A 19,063-nucleotide genomic window follows, 5' to 3' on the forward strand; every position below is an offset into this window, starting at 1 on the left:
GTTTTAAGTAAAAGAAGAATTCAGACTCTGAGACAGCATTTCCTTAGCTATTTTCACCTAGGTATATTTTTTTGTTTTAACACTGGTTTGTGGGAAGAGGGTCTGTGGAAATTTGACAGACTGATGAGGATGGGCTCAGATTCTTTGGAATTTATCTGTGAGGTTCCATGAGGCGATAGGGCTTCCATCATTTCCCTGGGGAAACGTTTGAAGCCCCGCGCGTTTCCAGCATTTGCTATTGTAATCTCACTGTCCTCGAGATTTAAAAATCCTGTAACTGTGGCAATCGCTCCGTGTGGTCAGCCCTTCCCAAACGTACCCACCTTCTTCTTCCTCCCGCACAGTACGTTCTTGGTAGAACTTGCCATTGCTCCCTTAGGACGAGAGAATTTCATTTCTGCAAAACTGAGCTAAAAGACTAATAAGGAAGACTTCATTTTAATTTGTGGTGTTGGACAGAGAGAAATACTCTCCTTAATCTTCATAATCTTACAACTCGGAAATGGAGCTTCATTTCTAGACACTGCATATTAAAGCCACCAATGTTTGCAGGGGCCATATTTGATTTCCCTCTTTCCCTCCCATGCTAGTAGGTATGATTAATGGTTGTTAAAGGACTGTGTGTTCCCAACACCATTTCTAGCTTTCATCTTTTCTATTGCAGTAAGTATGAAACTTATGTAGAGTCCAAATCCATCGTTTGAGAAGTAAAATTAAATATCTTTCATGTTTTGTAAGATTTTCTGACTTGAGCCATGTCTTACAGTTAGAAAAAAATACTTAAAAAAATCCTTCTATTCGTCTATACCAGAGGCTCCTTAGAATCCTATTTGATCATGTCCAGATTTTGTCACAGTTAGTATTTAAAGCATTTTCTCCAAAGGTTATAGGGATAATTGTGGTGGTATGCTAGAGTTGGTTCCTATTAACTTTTGGGAGCCAAGTGTGTACCCTCTCTTCCCAACTCTGTGCTCAGTGACCTTACATTGGTAGCTTGAAATCAGCCCTGGAAGAGTATTTACACCAGGAAAACTGGAAAACGCTACAAATCAGGGCTTTTCCCCACCCTGGAGAGCTGTTTTTAAGTACTTACTACTATTTCACTGAATAATTATCTCAAATATATAATTGTGGCTATGTTCCATATGTCATGATTTTTTAAGTTAGTTTAAAAAATTTTTGTTAATGTTTATTTATATTTGAGAGAGAGAGAGAGAGAGAGCACAGGCACAAGTGGGGGAGGGGCAGATAGAGGGAAACAGAATCTGAAGCAGGCTCGAGGCTCTGAGCTGTCCACACAGAGCCCAACACGGGGCTTGAACTCACAAGCTGTGGGATCATGAACTGAGCTGAAGTCAGATGTTTAACCGACTGAGCGGCCCAGGCACCCCTTTTAATTCGTTTTTTCATTGAAAAAGGCAATATATGCATATGTGTGTTAGATACGGCAGAAACTTGTTAAAAATAGACCTACAAATATAGTGGTTTAAATATGATACAAGTTTGATTTTTTTTCCCTCAGGTAAAATTCCAGAAATAGACTTCCCCAATTTAGTAAGGTAGCCCTCTTATCCTCAATATATTGCTTCTGTCTCTAGGTCCAAGGTGGCTGCTTGAGCTCCTGTCATCATAACTACATCCCAGCGATCCAGAGGGAAAAAGGCTAGGGTAACCTTTCTCCATTCCTTGTAAGGACATGGCCCAGAATTTACATATATCCTTTCTGCTGGCTAGAACTTAGTCACATGGCCATACCTATTACTATAGAGGAGGCTGGGGAGTATACACTCAAGATGGGTTCCCACATGCCTAGCTAACACTCAGGATTCCTATAATTAAAGGAAGAAGGGGAGAATGGATATTGGTGGCCTGCTGGTAGTCTCAGTCACTATAGTGTAAAAAATACAAAAGGGCAGACAGTGAAAGCTGGAATCTTCCTTCCCCTTCTAGCTTCTGGTCTTCCTTCCTACAGGGAGTTTCAGAAGCTTCCTATGCATATAATATCACCTGTGTATATATTCTTTCTTGGGAGGCCATTTAGCCCAAAGGACTCGGGTGTCTAAGTGGCCTGGGTTTTAACTCCAGTTCCACAGCTAACTAGCTGTGTGAACTCGGGCAATATATTTAACCACTATACTGCAGTTTCTCTATATATGATATGGAAATAATAATAGTACCTCCCTCCCTGGGTCCTTGTGAGGACCAATTATGATTATACACTTGGTGTTTCAATAGTCCTTACACAGAGTAAGCACTCGAATACAGGGTGTTGTTATAATTACACTTGTGTCAGTTTAATAATACAGATATCGATTTATTTTAAAATAATAGCATTGATTTTATTAGTCTCAACTTTATGGTCTCCTTGGCACTTCTGCTCAGAAGATTTATCTACTCTCATGATAGAAGAAACAGGTGGGTTCTGGAGTCAAAAGACTTGCATTTGAACCCAAGAGCCACTGGATTTGGTCAGTGTTTGGATCCATCATTTAAACTCTCTGAGCCTGAATTTTCTAATTTAAAAAAAAAAAATTTTTTTTTAACGTTTTAATTTATTTTTGAGACAGAGAGAGACAGAGCATGAATGGGGGAGGGTCAGAGAGAGGGAGACACAGAATCTGAAACAGGCTCCGGGCTCTGAGCTGTCAGCACAGGGGCCCGATGCGGGGCTCGAACTCACGGACCGCGAGATCGTGACCTGAGCCGAAGTCGGCGCTCAACCGACTGAGCCACCCAGGCGCCCCTGAATTTTCTAATTTTTAAAGTGGAAAAAATAATATGTACTTCCCAGGATTGCTATGAGCCTCAAATATGACCACGTGCATGGGCATGGGTCACAACTATCAAACAGTGCGTATTTCTACCCATAGCCATAGCCACGTCGTTGGTGTTCTAGATCAATAGAATCATCGAGTTGGGAAGGATTTTAGAGTCATTTGGCCCACTAGCTGTATGGCCGAGGCCGTAGGATAGACCACCTGGAGCACCTGCTCAGCTCACCCCCAGAGGGGGTGCCAGCTGGTACAGATACATCCACAATACCTATTGAATTGGTCCTTTTCTGTCTCCCTCCACTGCCGCTGGCACAGGCCAGGCCAAGCGAACAGCATTTCTCAGCGGGACGAACGCGATGGCCTCTGAAATGGTTTTCCTTGTTCGGGTTCTGTCCCCAGTTCATCCATTCTTCCCACAGCTGTCAGTCATCTTTCACAAAACAAAGCAAAAGGGCTGATAGCATGTGATTCCTCTGCTTAAGAACACTTAATGGACTTTCCTTTTCAGTAACACAGTGAGATAAGGATGTGGAATGACCCTCCAGGGTACATCCTCTAAAAATCCTCCAGGTATCAAAGACCTGGCAGGATATTGAACTGGCAGATAGACCCAAATCCAAGTAAAACTGGGAACCCAGAGAGCTAAACAGAGGATGGGAGTCATTTTTCCCCTGAGCAGATTTGCCATAACTGGTAAAGTTTGTAACATACGCTACTGTCTGGCAATGATATTCAAAATGGCATTAACAAAATCAAGCTTGGGCCAGATCTGGTCTTCAGACTGCATGTATGCTGGGGGCGAGAAGTGATGATGGTTGGTGTTCCCCCAAAGCCCTCCACTTGTGCTTATATATTTTTTAAATTTATTTATTTACTTTGTGTGTGTGTGTGTGTGTGTGTGTGTGTGTGTGAGAGAGAGAGAGAGAGAGAGAGAGAGAGAGAGAGAGAAAGAGAGCACGGTGTGGTTTTGCTCAGAAGATTTATCTACTCTCATGATAAACACACATACACACACACGCAAGTGTGGGAAGGGCAGAGAGAGACAGAGGGAGAGAGAGAATCCCAAGCAGGCTCCGAACTGTCAGCACAGAGCCCAACACAGGGCGCTGAGATCATGACCTGAGCCAAGATCAGGGCCCTTAGAGATCAAGACCCTTACCTGGGCCCTGAGATCATGACCATGGATCCTGAGATCATGACCTGAACCGAGATCCGGAGTTAGACACATAACCGCCTGAGCCACCCAGGTGCCCCATACACTTGTGCTAATTAACATTGCCCTCTCTTCTGATGTTGGTTCTCAGACACTTCCCCCAAGCCCCTGGCTATGTGCTTACTACCTAGGGAGGCTTCTGCTCAGCCGATGAGAGAGTTATAACAGGGTTTAACAGTGTTAAAATAGTGTTTTTAAGTTCCCAGGTTTCTTTTCTCCTCCCCAGTTTCTGAGCCATTTTTCTGTTTTCAGGCAAGATCCCCAAGGCCTAATAGCTTGTGATGCCCCCTCACTTTTCAGGAAGTGCAGATCTGGTCTGTAGGGCTCATCCTTGGCTGTCTGGGCTCACTTACCAGCAGCTTGGAGCCAGATAGCAGAGACAGGAAAGATCCAGGCAGGCAGCCTCTGTGTTGACTGGAAGGCTCGAGGCTCTTCAAGTGGGAACATTAGTGTTTCAGTTTCTTGGTACCCCAGCTTCGTAGAGGGTATGTCATGCTCCTTGACCAAATGGAAGGACAAAAGTCCAAGAAAGAAACAGGGAAGGTCTGGGAGGCAAATGGTTAGACATTAAGGGTGTGGACCTTAGGATAAAAGAGGTCTAAGACTGAATCCTGTCCCTGCCGCTTGGTAACAGTGTGACCTTGGCCAAATTATTTAAGGCCCAATTCCTTCCTCTGTAAAATCAACATAATATTAGGTTGAACAATAGGAAGTTGCTTTCCAGTAAGTCAAATGGTCAAATACTGGCAATTTCATAGGCGCTTAACCCAACATGGTACCCACCTCATAGGATTGCTGAGGAAGAAATGAGATCATTTACGAAGAGGGCATAGCACAGGTTTTGAGAAATATTTGAGGCGGGAACTGAGGGAAGTGGGTAAGCAATCGGGACAGAAGGAACGCTAAATGCCAAGTCTCTGAAGCAGGAGCGAGCTTGCAGCAAGGAAACTGGTGCGGCTGGAGCCTGTGAGGGAGAGGGAGGGGGTGGGAGGTGGTCAGGGAGGTGGCTCAGGATAGATCACACAGGGCCACGTGGGCCCATGTGTGTGTGTGAGCCGGGGGGTGGGGGGGGGGCGGTGTGAACCCTAATGACAAAAACAAGAGGTGATATTTATTGTGAAATATGTTCTGTGCATTCATGCGGTACATAGCAAGTGCTCACTAAACAGAAGCGCAAGAAGGGGCGCCTGGGTGGCTCAGTCGGTTGAGTGTCCGACTTCGGCTCAGGTCATGATCTCACGGCTTGTGCGTTCCAGCCCCGCATCGGACTCTGTGCTGACAGCTCGGAGCCTGGAGCCTGCTCTCTGGATTCTGTGTCACCCTCTCTCTCTGCCCCTCCCCTGCTCCTGCTCTGTCTCTCTCTGTCTCTCAAAAAATAAATAAACGTTAAAAAAGAATTAAAAAAAAAAAAAAAAAGCAGAAGTGCAAGAAACCGAGGGTGTAGACAGCACGTAGATGGATGGGACAGGAGAAGGAGGAGCAGTAACTCTAAATGACAGGACTGCACCACACACGGGGACTTTCTCGGGAAAAGCAGGGTATTTGCTCCCAGGCCCTGTGCGGAAGGACCCTTCAGGCCCCTAGATACGGGGAACTTTGCTCTGGGCCCAAGATGAACACGGGTGTCCTGGTGCTTGGCTCATCATTCACTGAGGGCAGGCCAGGAAGTTAGTCATATGTAACGTAAAGGCAGCAAATTTAGCGCAGATGGCAGCTGAGCACACAAGGTCTACCGGTTACCAGTTATGTGACACTGAGCAGATTATTTAACCGCTCGGAGCCTTAGTTTCTTCTGTAAAATGGGTGGAATGATCGTACCTACCTCACAGAGTTGCATGAGGATTAAATAAGACAACTTAAGCAAAGCACACAGTAAGCACTCAGTAATTATCAGTACTTCTGGATCCAATGTATGGGGTGTTGGTAAAGCATCTCTAAAGATGTTCCAAGCTCGTTAACCACTACTCAGTGTTAGGGACTCTCATGAGGACCCAAATTCTACGTCAGAAGAAACCTAACAGGCATCTCTAAGGTCAGGAAATCCCGGATAGGAAACTGAAGGCCTTGAAGACATGCTTCAAATCAAGTGTTGGGATTTGGGGAGAGAAAAAAAAAAAGTGGGAAGTGCACAGAGAGAAATATAGACTGTGTTTGCAAAATGGGATTTTGTTTTTTTAGACCATGAGTTAATAAAGAAGAACGAGTATCTTCTTGCTTGAGACAGAATGTAAAGGGGACACAGCCCCTTGCAGAAATAGCCCCGAGCACACCCCTCATTCAAAGCCCTTCATCCCCTGCAAAAGCAGTTAAGTGTCCACACACCCTATAAGGAAACTCGCACTTAAAGGGGCAGAGCTGAGAATGCAACCAGTCTGATGGAAGCCAGTATTTCTGCTCTTCAGATGAGACCATAAAAGACATCACCACTGGCAAGAGGGTCAGAATACTTATGGCCTGATATTTATGTGGATAATAAAGAGATGTCAATTATGACATCTAGGAGTTAAGATTCTTTGAGTCGGAAGAAGCAAGAGTCAATTCGAATTAGAACCAGCTCAAACAAACAAATAAAATTATTATTTTTGGTGGGGGAGGATTCCAGGCAAAATGGACCAACCAGATTGCAGAAGGGACAGAAATCGGGGATCCAAGTAGCAGGAATTTATTATAGACTTTTTGGAGAGCTGCCGCTTACATGAACAGGACAAGGGCCTAGGTCTATTGGTTCAAAATTCCGAATTTCTAAGAAAGAGAATCTGATGGGTCCAGCTCAGGTTAGGGGCGGGGCCTAAAGTGCCAAAGTGGCCACAGTGGAGGGAGGAGGGTCCACCTCTGCCTCCAGGCTGCCTCCAGGTAAGGGAATTCCTGGGAGGGAGTGGGGGGGTGGGTGGGGGTGTCTCAGGTACCGTTGGTTTCAGATGCTCAAATGGGATCAGGCAATGGAAGAATAAATCTTCATTTTTTTCTGAAAAATAATGTAATCATTTTTGAATTTTAATAAACTTCATTAAACAAACGTATTAAGTGCAGTTTAGATACGGCACAGCCTATACAGATGACATTGTCTATGGTCACACTGGGGATCTAGGTGGTAATTCAGGGAGCAGGTAGTAATTGTTCATTGTGAGGTTACTGCTCTGGAGACACGACCTGGAGAGGGGGGTAGGGAGACCTACGTCTGGGGACACCATCTGGAATTTTACCTTCTAAAGTACGAAGGTACGTTGGAAGTTACCTTTAGAAAGAGGAGGAAGGGAATTTAGAAAGAGGAGGAAGACACCACCCATAATCCTTCATTCCATCATTTCTCTTGTCACGTTAGATGCCACGACAGAGTTCATACAGTTTTTGTCACCTGCTCTTTTCATTGTCGTGAGCATTTGTCTGCCTGGTTTTCCTAGTCTTCACATCTATGACCTTTAAAATAGAAACATACTAAGAATAGTCTTTGTGTAGAAGACTTGACATGAGGGGAAGTAAAATTGACGTTTTCGTCAAGAAAATACTGGCCTGGGGCGCCTGGGTGGCTCAGTCGGTTAAGTGTCCGACTTTAGCTCAGGTCACGATCTCACGGTCCGTGAGTTCGAGCCCCACGTCGGGCTCTGGGCTGATGGCTCAGAGCCTGGAGCCTGCTTCCGAATCTGTGTCTCCCTCTCTCTCTGCCCTCCCCTGCTCATGCTCTGTCTCTGTCTCAAAAATAAATAAACGTTAAAAAAAAAAATTAAAAAAAAAAAGAAAATACTGGCCTATGTGGAAAAATCCGGAAACCCGATGCCAGCTGCCAACCTACCTGACTTCTAGAGATCACCTGTTACTGAGTTCTTCACAGCCACTCTCTTCCTGCCATCCTGCTGTGGGATTGCCAGGTCTGTTGCTTCAAGGTAGGAGTACGCAAAGCATAGAGAGCAAAGTTGGTGGGGCAGGGATGAGGTGTTGAGTCCCCGTTGACAGTCTGGACGTCTAGATGGGTGGTTCCAACTGAGGGCAGTGTCTTCCACCCAGTGGACACTTGGCCCTGTCCGGGGAGATACTCTTGTTGCCACGACAGGTGGCGGGAAGGGATGTTGCTGGATTCTAGTGGGCAGAGGACAGAGATGCTACTAAGCATCGTACCACACACAGGACAGCCCCACCCCCACCCCCACCACCAAGAATTATCCCAGGCAAAGCATGCGTAATCCTGAGGTTGAGAAGTCCTGATCTAGATCACACTGGTATTGCCTTCAAGACATTAAGGGACAAGCACTCCACGAGTTCTGTGTTTTCTGCCCTTAGCTGAGCTGGGAATGATTCTGGGAGTCTTGCTAAAGGCGATGGGAGTGAATGATAATGGATCTGCCGGTACCTGAAATACACATGAGGCAGGGGGAGTGCAGGGGCTAAGCGTCAAGACTTTGCAGTTTGAAAGAATCGAGTTTGACTGCTGGGTCATGAAATACGTTCTCTGGGGCCTGCGAAATGGGACAATGATATCTGCTTCACAGGGCTCCAAGGGGGTGAAATTAAGTAACGTGTCTGCCGCGGTTGGCACAGCGCCTCGCCTTGGTGTGTGACACCCGGCGGTGGCAGTGGTTATCACGCCAAAGCTCAGCTTCACAGTGTTTCCCACTTTCCCAGCCTCTAAAAGGCAACAGCATTCCATAAATTCTTATTTTAGAAAAAAAAAAAAAAAAAGGATTTGAACTGATTTTTGTTATCTGGGTTTTAGAGACCCAGGCAATGTGGGACAGATACACGATCTACCTATTTTTACAAGAACTTCTTAGGTGAGAGTTGTCTGGTTGAAATCTCTTTTATATTTCCTCTGGTGTTCTTCCTCCTCCTCCTCCCCCTCCTCCTCCCCCTCCTCCTCCCCCTTCTCCTCCTCCTGTTCTTCTTCTTCTTCTTCTTCTTCTTCTTCTTCTTCTTCTTCTTTTTCTTCTTCTTCTTCTTGAAAGATTGGGGTGGTGGTTCTTGTTAATTCAGAAAATGCTTGCTTTCTGACATTCTTGGTTAAGCTGCTTTGATCTACGGAGAATTCAAGAGTGGGCCAAGCTGAAATAAAAGTTATTGGGTATCAAGACAAAAATTATTGTCCACAGATGTAACGAGAGTTGCCAGAGCAGTGTAAGAATATCTCGGGTCCCCATCCTGAGCGAGGTGTCTGGTTATCAGAAAGCAACCACAGGAGAGCCCCGTGTACATTGAGGGTCTATAACCACCCTGTTATCTACAGCTTGTTCTTGGGTGTCTGAGAATATCTGAGCAACACCCAATGTCCCTCATGAAATGCATGTTGAGCTCCCTGGGGTGGGCACAGTTCTGAGTCCCAGTACAGGGAGAAGGGAGCAGACGGAAGAGAGAAGGAGGTGGGATGGAGAAGGAGAGGAGAGAGGTAAGAGGAAGGAGAGGAGAGAGGTAAGAGGGAGGAGGGAGGGAGGAGGGATGAGGGAGGAAGGAGGTAGGGAGAGGGAGGAAGTAGGTAGGAAGGAGGAGGATGGGGGGAGGAGGGTAGAAAGGGAGAAGGAGGAGGGAAGGAGGAAGGTATGCCCCACTCCCCACCCCCCACCCCCAGGGTCAGCCCAGTTGGGGGGGGGCAAAGAAAAGGGCAGGGGTGGAGCACACCGAAATGCTGGCCTCAGAAGAAGAAAAAGGAGAAGCACCAGCCTAGGACAACTGCTCCTGACAAAGAACAAACACTGGTTCTGGTGAAGGAAAAAGGCCAAAGGGCACAGAGGGAGCCCAGAGAAGCCTGATTCAGTTGCCCCGTTGGGACGCAGACCCACAGCAGGGCGTCTGCAAGCTTCCCAGCCAGAATGTTCCTCTTCTTGCTCCTCCTCTCACCCACCCTCAGCATTGTCCTGAGGCCAGGACACCTCTTGTTTCTATGAGATCCTGGGTGCCCTGGGTCCCCTGGGAGCCCTCCGTGGGGGAAGGCTACTCTTTTCCTTTTCAGGCAGTCTGTGCCTTGAGGCCCAGCTGATGCGGCCTCTCCATAGTCTGGAGCCCGTGCTGAGGACTGAGAAGCACCCATGTGTGGTCTTCGTCCGTGACTTTGACACAGCACCTGTCATGGTGTCTGTGTGAGCCATTTCTATTCTCCCGACATGCAAGCGAGCTGCAAAGGTAGCTGACATAATAATGTATTTGGCCTCTATAAATAGTGTATGCAAGGGGAGGGGAGAGGGCTGCGATAGAGATGTAATGTGTGGCATTGCAGGTGTTGGGGAAGTGGGAGAATAGGGGGTTGAGAGAAGGGACCAAAAGGAAGCAAATTAGTGGAGGAAAGATCACATACCCACGGTTCAGCCTTGGAGGGCCGAGGCAAAGGCAAAGCCAGAAGGTCTGAGGTTAGAGGAAGGCAGAAGGAGTTGGGTCAGAGGATCCCACTAGAGTTTGCTCTAGCCTAGGACCATAGGAAGCCTTAAGACTTCATATTGTGTAGGGTAGTGAGTATAGTTCAGCATCTCTCAGGGATCCCTTAAAGCTGTTGGCAGATTTGTAGGGCGGGGGGGGGGGGAGTTTTTTATTTTCTACATGGAGGGTCCAGAGCCCCCCCTTAGTAGGCAGCTCTATGTAGGGGCTGAGGTGTTTGTTGGGTGACAGCTGGATGTCTAGATTGGGAGGGTGGGCAGCGTGGAGAAGCCATCTGGGGGTGAATGGTCCTGCAGGGGGTCTAGACTGGGCATAGGGGCTCAGATGGCTCCTGGTAAACAAGTAACAGGCCCCAGAGAAAGAGGATCCAGAAAGAGCCAGAAAGGTAAGGGGGAAACCAAGAAAGTGTTTTATAGCAACCAGGAGAAATGGGAATTTCATAAAGAGGGAGTGAGTAACAGATCCGGTCAGGTAAGGCTGAGGCCACAAGTGTTTGCCGGACAGTAGGAACTGAGAGGCCAGAGGTGTCCTCAGTTCCTACGTGGGTGTGTTTGGAAGCTGGATGGGCTGGGCTGACGGCAGATGCTCAAAGGACTGGAGAGAGTGAGCGCCAACTGTTTTAGAAGCTTGGTTTGAAAAGGGGCCCGGGACACTTGCTGCGAGCTGGGTGCGGGATCACAAGAGTTATTTTCCCCTGTGTTTTTGACAAGGTGACAGGCAGATGGAAAGAAGCCAGGACAGGGCAGATAAAGGTTCAAGAAAGAGAGTGGAGAGTGTGTAAGTCAAGATCCCGAGATGTTCTTGGAGCCCCGTTCTTGAAGCAGGGGAGGAGGAAGTGAAGGTCATGCAGAGAGGCTGACAGTTGAGGTCAGCTATGCCCAATGACCTCTACCTTCCCTGTGAAGTAGGAAGAGTGGCGTCTGCTCAGGGAGATTGGTCCAGAATAGGGTCCACTGTGGAGGGAACAGTGGGGAGGCAGAGCTGCGCTGGAGACCACACATTTGCAGGCACGCCAGTCATGCCTCCTGGGTGTTCTCTCCAGCCCTGTCACCGGCCATGGGCAACCCTCTCTACCAGCCCATTTCATTCGTCTGGCCTCCCCAGGTCCCCACCCTTCCTGTCTACCCACTGTCTCTCCAGAAACCCATGCCAGGCTGATCAGAGAGTGTGTGTGTGTGTGTGTGTGTGTGTGTGTGTGTGTGTGTGTTTTACAAAAGCCCTGCAACCCTTCCTTACCTGAAATGAGTTCAGTCTCATGTTAAAGTTCTCGTCATGTTGATCCCAAACCTGCTTCCCAGACAGTGGGTGCCTTAGGGTCCCAGGAATTTCTGCAAAAACAGTTCTCATTCTACCTTCCAAAGTCAGACCAATCCTGTTTTTGCCCCTGACTGACTGTATCTCCTAGGGCAGAATTTTACCTAACTGTCCTCTACCTCAGTTTCCTCAACTATAACATCAGAATACTAATAATGTCTTAGGGGGATGTTGAAGGATTAAATTGGAAGTCACACAAGGCATTTTGTGTGGTGTCTGACATAGGGCACGAGGTGGATACATGATCACCATAATGACAATACATTAATGGCCATGCTTAATGTTCATTTTTCTTTTAACACTGATAACGATCCTTCAAATATTTAAAGTCAGCTATGTTTCCACTAACCTGTTTTCCAGCTTAAAGATCCTCAGTTCTTTTCATGTTTTCTCCTGGGGCAAGGTTCAAAGAGCAGGTCTGTCAGAGGGCTGTAAGCCCCATGTCCCCGGAGGAATTCAAGCAGAACACGACGTGTCACTGGGCAGTGATTTTGTACATGGCCTTGAACTTCTGATTGAGGCTGAAGCTGGAAAACCCTAGAGGTCCTTTCCAACCTTCTGTCCTTCCAACCTTCTGACTTAAAAAGCAAGTTTAGAGGGGTGCCTGGGTGGCTCAGTCGGTTAAGCATCCGACTTCGGCTCAGGTCATGATCTCGCAGCTCGTGAGTTCGAGCCCTGCATCGGGCTCTGTGCTGACAGCTCGGAGCCTGGAGCCTGCTTCAGATTTTGTGTCTTCCTCCCTCTCTCTCTACCCCTCCCACACTCATGCTCTGTCTCTCTCTCTCAAAAATAAATAAACATTAAAAGAAATTTTTTTAAAGCAAGTTTAGAAAATAATGTGTTCAATAAACACTACTTCATATCAATAGTATCAGTGTCAAGTCCAAGGTTTGTTTTTATTTTGAGAGAAAGAGAGGGAATGAGTGAGGGGAAGAGCAGAGAAGGAATCCCAAGCAAGCTTCACACTCAAGACGGGCTCTATGTCACAAATGTGAGATCATGACCTGAGCCGAAATTAAGTGTGGGTCTCTGAGCCAACCAGACGCACCTAGGGCCAAGGTTTTAATAGGAATGCCCGTCTTCCAGACTCTAAAATCAGTGGGGAGGGCCCAATTTCAATCACAAAATGTCAACAGCATCATGCTTCACTCCTAGGGCTGTAAAGGTGTATAAAGTGTTACTTTTCTTGATAAACGTCATAGCAACAGCACTGTATGTGTATTCATTTCCTTGGTCCTCATAAAACGTGCGAGGAAATTCCTGCTGTTATCCTCATTTGACAGAGGGGAAACGAGGTTCAAGAGGTTAAGCAATAGGCCACACTGTTGCGGCGGGGGGTGGGGGGCTGGGCAGTAGCTGCACCAGAACCCAAGCGCTCTGGCTTCAGAGTCCTTTCTTGGCCACTAAGCTATGATGCTTATAGCTCTGCTGAGGATGGAAACTGCAAACATGTCGCTCTGAGTTTTTGGACCATTTCTCAAAAGAACCCCAGCCACTTAAACCCATTTCGTAACCGGAAAGGAATCTTTGAAATCTCTTTGTTCAGCCACCATCTTGTAGGCGAGGACCCTAGGGCCCAAGATGAGTGTGGAGACTTACCCTGAGCTCACGTCTTTGGTTCTCAGCACAGTGGCTTTTCCATCTCCCACACTGTTCATCCCTGTTGCTTCTCTTCAAGGGGGTTAGGCCCCTTCTCTGACCTTGATGGATGCTGGCAGAGAAGACGGGGGGCACAGTTCCCTCATCCCAAAGACATCACAGGCACCAGGCCGTGTCTGAGCCTTTGAAGAGGCATAAACTCAGTCCCTGTTAGTTCAGTAGAGGCCCCTCTCACTGGACGCCCTAACTCAAAAACTGGCCCTTCCAGGCCAGACTGAGAACCCTTTTTCTCCTGGTCTGCCCCCGCCTCCATCTGTTTGTGCTGAAATTAAATAAACAATCTCACCACCAGGGAAGTGTTAGGAGCAAACTGGGAATTCTTTATCAGAGACACAACTTGATTGGGAAGCACTCCGGATGACTAATTATGACTTCAAGGGGAATTCGCTTAGTGGCTACAGCGTTGGAAGAGGTACTCTCTGCATGTAAACTGGGCCATCTCACAGCTCTGAGTCTAATAATTTAATTAGCTCTGTAGATAGTTAGACATTATAGAAGCCAGTGCAGCATGTCAAATAGACAGCTTTACAATGGCCGTGCGGGGAGGAGACGTCTTGTGCTGCTAAGAAGCTGCTGCCCGGCAGGGCTCCCTGGGGCTGCCACCTCTTGGAATCTCACCACATGCCAGTTTTCCCTTTGATAGGAGCCTGGAAAACTCCTCCGTTTCAGCTCTCAAGATTTCAGAAATTAATTGTATTCATTTAACTTCTAATGGCATTTTAAAAACATACACACATGTAGAACGGAGGGTAATGAAGCCCCATGTATTCACCACTCAGCCTCAAGCACTGTCCTGCTGTTTCATTCAGTCTTCCCCAACCAAACAATTTTAATGGTCTGTTTGCTTTTGCTGGAATATTTTAAAGTGAATTCCAGACGATGTGCCATTTCGCTTGTAAATACTTCAGGATTTATCGCCAACCGATAAGTACTTTAATAAAAATATAACATGAGACCGTTATGATACCTACAATTACCAAGAACTTTTTAACATCATCTAATATCCTGCTGGTGAGATATAATAACAATACACTCGGACTCAATTATTGTCCAATTGGCTCAATTTTCCCCAGTTGTCTCCAAAAAATGCCATTTTTCAGTTGGTTTCTTTGAATAGGACCCACACAAGTACCACACTTTGCATTTCTTAAATCCCATCAGATCTCTAACAATTCTCAAATGAATCTCTAACAATTCCCAAATTAAAAAAAAATCCATTTATTTGAACAAAAGTTATTTGTTCATTTGTTCTATAGTTTTCCTGGCTCTGGGTTGGCTGATTGCATCTTTATGGTGTCATTTAACATGTTCTGTTTCCCCTGGGTTTTCTATCACATCAAGTCTAGAGACTTGATTGGAGTCAGGTTCAAGTTTTTATTTTTACTTTTTTGTAAGAATTCTTCATAGGCAGTTCTGGGATCTTCCTATTGTGTGACCTCTAGAGGCACAGAGTGCTTAGTGGAATTCAGATTGATCAGGGACTTCACGGAATGTTGGCCTGATCCACCCCCCACAAAGTCCCCATTGTGTCCAGGTCTGTTCTTTAATTAAGAGTTGCTCACTCAACCAGACTTCCCAGAGTCTTTAAGACATCAGCTCGGTTCCCATTAATTGTGATTTTTCAATCGTAGTGTCAGATTTCTTGAGTTTGATGATTCTGTGTGCATTCTGAACGCTCTGTGTTCTTGTCCAAAAATGTTTCTCCCCTCAGGAGAGCTACTCTGACCTCCAGTGTTCTCTGTTCCAGACGAGCTGGGATCTCTACGTGGGGAGTTTTGCTTGACACGGAAGCCAACTCTAGAACGCCACCACCAACCCCAAATCAGTGTGACCAGAAGAATCAACGTTTTTGATAGTCTGCTTTCCTTCCTTCCTTTTCTGTTCCCTTCCTCCCTCTCTTGGTGATTTTAGATAGAGGAGACAGGGAGTGTGCTCACGGAAAGCCTGAACACTTGAGTTCCTCACATTTTGACCCGCAGGTCAAGCTGACAGTGGTTGAGCATTTCCATGTAACTGCGCCACGCAAAACATATTCCCGGGATGATTTCACTCGATCCCCACAACCTCCTTCTGAGGTGGGGTATTCTTTCTAGACCCATTTTTCAGACGGAAAAGCTGAGATTCTAACAGATTTAGACTCTAGAGCCCCTGCTCCAAGCCACTATGTCACAGTATCTCCCAAACATACGCCGGGAGCTCTGTTAGGTTTGTTTTTCTGCTTGCCAAGAGTGCTCACTCTTGGTTACAGGGCCCAATCTGCAGGGCATTAGGGCTGTGGAGCCAGTGAGTCAGGCCCAGTGCTTAGCAGGAACTTCATAATAAAAATTTATTAAATGGGGGCGCCTGGGTGACTTGGTTCAGCGTCCAACTCTTGATTTCGGCTCAGGTCAGGATCTCGTGGATCATAAGATTGAGCCCCGTGTCGAGTTCTGCTCTGAGAGCAGGCAGCCTGCTTGGGATTCTCTCTCTCCCTCTCTCTCTGCCCTCACCCTGCTCGTGTGCTCTCTCTCTTTCAGAATAAATAAACTGAAAAATTTGTTAAACGGATGAACTTAGTTAGTCTTTCTGATCCTTAATTTATTTTTATTAAAGTAGAGATTAAAGAAGACCTTTTCAGGGTCGTCGTAAGATTCATTGAGATGTTAGCACAGTAGCCGGCACAAAGCAAGTGCTTGGTCATTGGAAATGATCAGCATGTGAATAATCCAAGAAAGCAGAAAACCCCAGTTATCCCAAATTTAGCTTTGAGAGTACGTTGTCTAATTCAGGTAAAGTTTCACTTTCCTAATTATGTTTTGTCTAGGCTAGCACCACTGAACACCCGGTGGTCCATGAAACGCTGGTCCTTTGAGATAAACTGAGTTCATGGTTCTGGCCAGAGAGCATACTAAATGCTGTGAGCTGGCCTGCAGTAAAGAAAGCTTTTAACTCAAAGTTTTCCAAACATCTAATCATAGAATTCCTTTTGCAAGTAATATTCATTGAAGTCCCCCCAAACTCTTTTCTGTAGTCCCCTCCCTTGGGGAATGTTGGCATAGCAAACATTAAAAAGAGTTTGCATCCCCTCATTTTTCAACTAAGGAATGCGATACGCTCCGTCACAACAAGGATACGCCCCAGGGGAGAGCCCTGATTAAAGTTTGCCACCCGCGATCCACAAAGTGGGTGAGCTAGGCTGAGTGTTCATAGCAAAGGATGAAAAAGGTGAGCATGTTTATAGCACCTGAATCAAGGCTAGACTTCCCTAAAAGCCGTCGCCTGACTAGTAGCAGGAAGCCTAACGCTCTAGGACTGTCTGGTTTTAATTATTTCAGTTTATCTATTTGAATTTGACTTTTTCTCTGTTGGGTGCCCGAGTTTCTGGCTTCCATCCACGAGATAGGATTTAAAAGCATTTGAGAATATCACAAAGGCAGCTTCTGCAGAATTTCTGCTTTGCCAGTCCCCACCCCCCTTTGTCTATTAAGGATCTTGCTGTTGACAATGATTCTCTGTTATGGAAAAAAAAAAAAAAACCTCAACAAAAACTAATCAGGTAGTAGTGATTTGATGCGAGGAATCAGCCATTAGGACACCTCCCTCATAATTTTTGGCCATGTCAGGGTCACTTCTGTATTATTATTGACATATTATTTGTCTTTAAATCATCTCACCCTTTTAACATAAAGAAATATATACATTCATTTATCTATTTTTATAAATACCATCCTTAATTTTTTTTTAATTTGAGAGAGAGCGAGAGAGAGCAGGGGAGAGGGTCAGAGGGAGAGAGAGAAAGAACCTTAAGCAGGCTCCACATGGAGCCTGATGTGGGCTCAACCCCACAGCCCTGAGATCATGACCTGAGCTGAAATCAAGAGCCAGATGCTCAACCAACTGAGCCACCCAGGTGTCCCAAAGAAATATATTGTTTTTTTTTCCCCAAAGAAATATATTTAAATGGGAGTTTATAGTACTTTATAAACAGAAAGCCAATATCACTCACCATAAAGAAGAAAATTTAAAAATTACAATAAAAGCAAAACAGGCTGTTAAACTTGAAATGTTAAGGGGCGCCTGGGTGGCGCAGTCGGCTAAGCGTCCGACTTCAGCCAGGTCACGATCTCGCGGTGCGTGAGTTCGAGCCCCGCGTCGGGCTCTGGGCTGATGGCTCGGAGCCTGGAGCCTGTTTCCGATTATGTGTCTCCCTCTCTCTCTGCCCCTCCCCCGTTCATGCTCTGTCTCTCTCTGTGCCAAAAATAAATAAAAAACGTTGAAAAAAAAAAATTAAAAAAAAAAAAACTTGAAATGTTAAGAGGATTAAAAGACAATAATGAAAAGCAAATAACATATCTACTGACATTTTTAGAACACATTCCTAGACATCAAGAGCTATTTATTACATTTGTTAGGTAAACATAAGTTCTTTATTTATTTTTATTTATTTTTTAAAACTTTTTTAATGTTTATTTTATTTTGGGGGAGAGACAGAGTGTGAGCAGGGGAGGGGCAGAGAGAGAGGGAGACAAAGAATCTGAAGCAGACTCCAGGCTCTGAGCTGTCAGCACAGAGCCTGATTGGGGCTTGAACTCATGAGCCATGAGATGGTGACCTGAGCCGAAGTTGGATGCTTAACCGACTGAGCCGCCCAGGCGCCCCTTTATTTATTTTTTTAATTCCTAATTGGAAAGGGTAAAAGAAGGCAGTTTCTCATTAACTAGCTAAATGACACATGCACAGACTCCATGACCCTGTCATTCTCCTTCTAGAGGTTAATCCTATAGACACACTCTACACTTTCCAGATAAGGGTACAAAGCTGTTCACTACAGCATTGTTTGTATCGCAAAACACTGAAAACAACTGAAAGATTGGAGACCCCCCCCCCACCTGTCCTGTGGGCTAAGTGAAGGTAAATACAACATAATATACACTCATGGAGTGGAAGATGATGTAGACACAGAAAAGAAGGACACCCAGATCTTTATATATCAACCTGACCGATCCCCAGGACATAGCTTTTAAATGAAAACAAGCAATATGTAGGACAGTGTTTGTAGGGAAGATCAAACAATTAAAAAAATAACAAATATCCATATTTGCCTTTACATGCATAAAATATATCTAGGACACAGGATAACATCAGTTGCTTCTGAGGAAGGGAGCTATGTGGCCAGGGAGCAGACATAGAGGGAGATTATCCACTGGACACCGTTTTGGGTTTTAAGTTTCGGGGTGTGAACTAAGAAAGTTACGGTTGGCAGGATGGCGACCTCGCTAAGATATCCATGTCCCAACTCCCGGAACCCGTGAACATGTTATGCTATGTGGCAAGGAGTAATTCAGGTTGCAGATGGAATTAGGGTTGCTAGTCAATGACCTTACAATCAAGAGATGATCCTGGATTATCCAGATGTAATCTCAAGTGTCCTTACAAGCAAAAGAGGGAGACAGGAGAATCATTGTCAGAGTCAGAGAGAGAACCGAAAGTGTGACACTTCTGCCTTTGAAGATGGGGGAAGGGAGCCAAGAGTGGAGGGATGCAGGTAACCTCTAGAAAATAAAAAAAGCAAGGAAACAGATTCTCCCTAGAGCCTCCAGAAGGAACGCAGCCCTGGTGACGTCCATTTCGGACTTCTGACCTCCATGATGCTAAGATAATAACCGCATGCTGTTTTAACCAGTAGGCTTGTGGTCATTTGTTGCAGAAGCAATAAAGTACCACTTATGTTAAGTATATACATACATGCATATTTATATATTTAAAAAAT

General features: G+C 45.7%; 1 long non-coding RNA gene across 2 annotated transcripts in view; it reads right to left on the reverse strand.

The window, feature by feature from the left end:
* Positions 1–8,926: 8,926 nt before the first annotated feature.
* The window catches only part of LOC102952213, a 33,907-nt gene continuing 23,770 nt past the window's right edge, over positions 8,927–19,063 (reverse strand). Inside the window, exons 3-4 of one of the 2 annotated variants that reach the window (XR_006213186.1) lie at positions 11,578–11,669; positions 8,927–8,994 (exon numbers count right to left, since the gene is read on the reverse strand). This is a non-coding gene — a long non-coding RNA (uncharacterized LOC102952213). Of the gene's footprint in view, positions 9,022–11,577; positions 11,670–19,063 lie in introns of both variants that reach the window. The other variant, XR_006213185.1, reaches the window with a different exon arrangement.

The sequence above is a fragment of the Panthera tigris genome, chromosome F2, assembly GCF_018350195.1.
Source record: "Panthera tigris isolate Pti1 chromosome F2, P.tigris_Pti1_mat1.1, whole genome shotgun sequence".
NCBI classification, from domain to species: Eukaryota; Metazoa; Chordata; class Mammalia; order Carnivora; family Felidae; genus Panthera; species Panthera tigris.